Below are 3,492 nucleotides of genomic sequence, written 5' to 3'. Positions count from 1 at the left end.
ATATACACATTACTTAGGCAACTTTTTTATTATTTATTTGGTATAGGGTCTTGCTACACAGCTTAGACTCCTAGTGATCCTCCTGTCTCAGCCTCCTTAGCACTGGGATTATAGATGTGTGCCACCAATCTTGGTTTCAGTGGCCAGCATGGAGTGTCCAAGGTTCCCGAGCTGACGTGGCATGAGGTAATGGGGATCAAACCCAGATCCTTGCACTTGCTAGTAGGTGCTTAGACTGATGAGCTATCTTCCCAACCCAGCTTAGCTAACTTTTGATTGTTACCTTTATGTTGAATCATTTTTCCTTTCAATTTATGTGCATGTTTCTCTTTACTTTATGTATTTCCGATTAACAGCAAATAGTGCATAATCCGGTCATATATTAATTGGAGCATTTTCTCCATTACATTTAATTGTGATTTCTATGTAGTTATATTTTTCATCTCAATTTTTTTATTTAGTATAGGGTCTACAGGATCTCACTACACAAATAGGACTTGTAGTGATCCTTCCTGTTTTTCAGCCTCCCAAGTGCAGGGATTACAAGTGCACGCCATCACATGCTGTCATAATCACTGTTTCAGTGTGACCCGGGAACAGGGCTGGCACGGCAGGCCAGGGATCGAACCCCCAGGCCCTGCGTCTGCCTAAGGAGGTGCTTTACGCCCCTGAGCCTCTGGCTGGCCCTACTCATTGTAATTTGAGTTTCTTCCTCATGCTGCATATGCTTTGCTTTCGTTTTTCTTTAGATAGAGATTTTTGTCATATTTTTCTCTCCTGCTTTAGGAGATAGAAATTTCTTTGTGTAGTCTTTTAAAAAAAAAAAAAAAACAAAAAACCCTGTACTTTCTCTTCTTTATGCCTGTTAACTTTCTAATCTTTGGAGCGAGTGGATGAGCACACACCTTTGGAGTTTCTGCTTTATGGAGCTGTCCTCATTTGTGCACGTGTGCAGGCCCAGGACTGAGCCTTCGGACAGTTGCTTCCCAAGAGGACAATGATATGAAAGGGCTCCCCAGGTCTGCCAGTTCCCTCAAGTAGCAAACAGCTTCAACTTTATTTATCTGGGCTCCCTTCAGTCCAGAGCTTAAATGTTGACTCAGTAATTCCTTAATTTTTTGCTTTTTATTAGATGTTGTTGACATTGTTGGTTTTATGTTTTTCATCACTGTAAATCATTTTCAGTGGGAAGCTGAATCTGATATCCCAGCCTGTCATGTTCACAATAAAGAAAAGTCTCCTCTCCATCCATTCATTTGCTGGCAACAGTATGTGTAGATCTATGATTATACCTAAAATGAGTCACACAGAAGTCAGACTCCCTTAAGGAAGCCACTGACATACCGAACATACGCAATTCAAGTGCATGTACTCAACAGTCTGTGAAAGAGGTATAGAGGGATAAAGAAAAATAAAAAGGAGATGCTATCAGCGCAACTACCTCCAAAGGAGGGCTACTACCTAAAATCTGTAAGGAGCAAGAAAAAAGAATAGTTGTGGTGCCGCCACCAAGGAACTGTGGAGACAATTCTAGAGCCACAGCAGTGGTACCATGAGGAGAAGGAACGGCTCATGGACGTGATGGCTAAAGAGGTGCTCGCTAAGAAGTCTACGCTCTGGGAAAAGATCAGTTCTGACCACCGCACTCGGGCCATGCAAGATAGGCACATGGAGGTCAGTGGGAACCTGAGGAGTTTGTATGAGGATAAGGATGGGTTGCGAAAGGAGGAGCTCAATGCTATTTCAGGACCGAATGAATTTGCTGAATTCTACAGTACACTCAAACAAATAAAGGAATTGCACTGGAAGCACACAGATGAGATTTGTGTGCCAACGTCAGTGGAATTTGAGGAGCTCCTGAAAGCATGAGAGAATCCAAGTGAAGATGCACGGAACTTAGTGGAGTTCACAGATGAAGAGGGACATAGCCGTTACCTCAGTCTCCATGACTGTTACCTCAAGCGCATTAACCTGAAGGCAACAGAAAAGCTGGATTTTATCACATAGCTATTGATCTTTAACCCGTTATTTGACATTCCTAAAGAAAGGAAGAATGCAGAGTACAAGAGATACCTTCAAATGCTGCTTGAGTATCTTCAGGATTACACAGACAGAGTAAAGCTCTTCCAAGATCAGAATGAGCTTTTTGGGAAGATACAGACTGAATTTGAGAAGAAATGAGAGAATGGCACCTTTCCTGGATGGCTGAAAGAGACAAGCAGTGCCCTGACACGTGCTGGCGCCCATCCTGACCTGTCTGCATGTTCCTCCTGGGAGGAGCTGGCCTCTCTGGGTCCAGACAGATGGAAGTCTGCTCTCTTAGCTTTAGGCCTGAAACGTGGCAGCACCCTTGAAAAGTGAGCCCAGAGATGATTGAGCACCAAAGGGAAGTCCTTGGAATCTCTCAACACCTCCCTGTTTGCCAAAACCCCAAATCAAAGGGCACCAAGCGAGATACTGAGAGGAACAAAGACATTGCTTTCCAAAAGCCCGGATCTATGAATATGTTGAGATTCTTGGGGAACAGCTACAGCTCAGTCATGAAAATGTACAACGCAAGTGAGCCAGAACAAAAGAGCGAGAGGAGGAGGAGGAGGAGCAGATCAGCGAGAGTAAAAGTGAACATGAGAAAAAGGAGATCATTTACAACCCCAAAAACCTGCCCCTGGGCTGAGATGGCAAACCCATCCCCTACTGGCTGTATAAGCTGCATGGTCTAAACATCAACTACAGTTGTGAGACTTGTGGAAACTCCACCTGCCGAGGGCCTAAGGCCTTCCAGTGGCACTTCGCTGAGTAGCATCGAGCTCATGGCATGGGGTGTCTGAGCATTCCAAACACTGCTCACTATGCTAATGTGGCACAGCTTGAAGCTGCTGTCTCTTTGTGGGCCAAGCTGTAACTGCAGAAGGCTTCAGAATTATGGCAGCCTGACACTGAGGCAGGGTGTGAAGACTCCAGTGGGAATGTTGTAAATAAGAAAACATATGAGGGTCTGAAAAGACAAGGACTACTCTAGTGCTCAGGGATGTAGCTCAATTTCTGAGCTTGTCCAGTCTTATCTGAGGTCTGCATTTCCTATTCCTCCCAGCCAAATGCTCTTAAAGACTCTTTGCTATGTAGTCCCATAGTCCAGCATGCATCTTGTAGAAACAAGGCATGCTGGCAGATTGCAGGGTTCAAATGCATTGTATCTTTGTTTTATATTAAAAATGATTCTGTGGGAAAATAAAACCAGCCTTTGTTTTAAAAAAATAAAGAATAGTTATAAGAGTCAGAGGACTTTAAGCTGAGAAAGAAGAGCTGTAACTTTCAGACAAACAAGGCAGGCACTGCCAGTAAGCAAGCAGGCCAGGTAGGGTGTTGGACAACAAATCCTCCACTCATTCACTGCTCACTGCTAATCACTTGTTGGTCCCTTCCATTGGATGAATTCAACTTGAAGCCAAGATTTAGAGAGACAGGTAGGTAGATGTCCTGGGCACAGAGTTA

General features: G+C 44.0%; 1 pseudogene; it reads left to right on the top strand.

Annotated features, from left to right (window-relative positions):
- Window positions 1-3,019, top strand: part of LOC101578651 — a 20,068-nt pseudogene extending 17,049 nt beyond the window's left edge.
- Window positions 3,020-3,492: the final 473 nt, after the last annotated feature.

Source organism: Octodon degus, unplaced genomic scaffold, assembly GCF_000260255.1.
Source record: "Octodon degus isolate 3935 unplaced genomic scaffold, OctDeg1.0 scaffold00055, whole genome shotgun sequence".
NCBI classification, from domain to species: Eukaryota; Metazoa; Chordata; class Mammalia; order Rodentia; family Octodontidae; genus Octodon; species Octodon degus.
The sequence above is the reverse complement of the archived record's forward strand: the minus strand, read 5'-3'. Positions and strand labels throughout refer to the sequence as shown.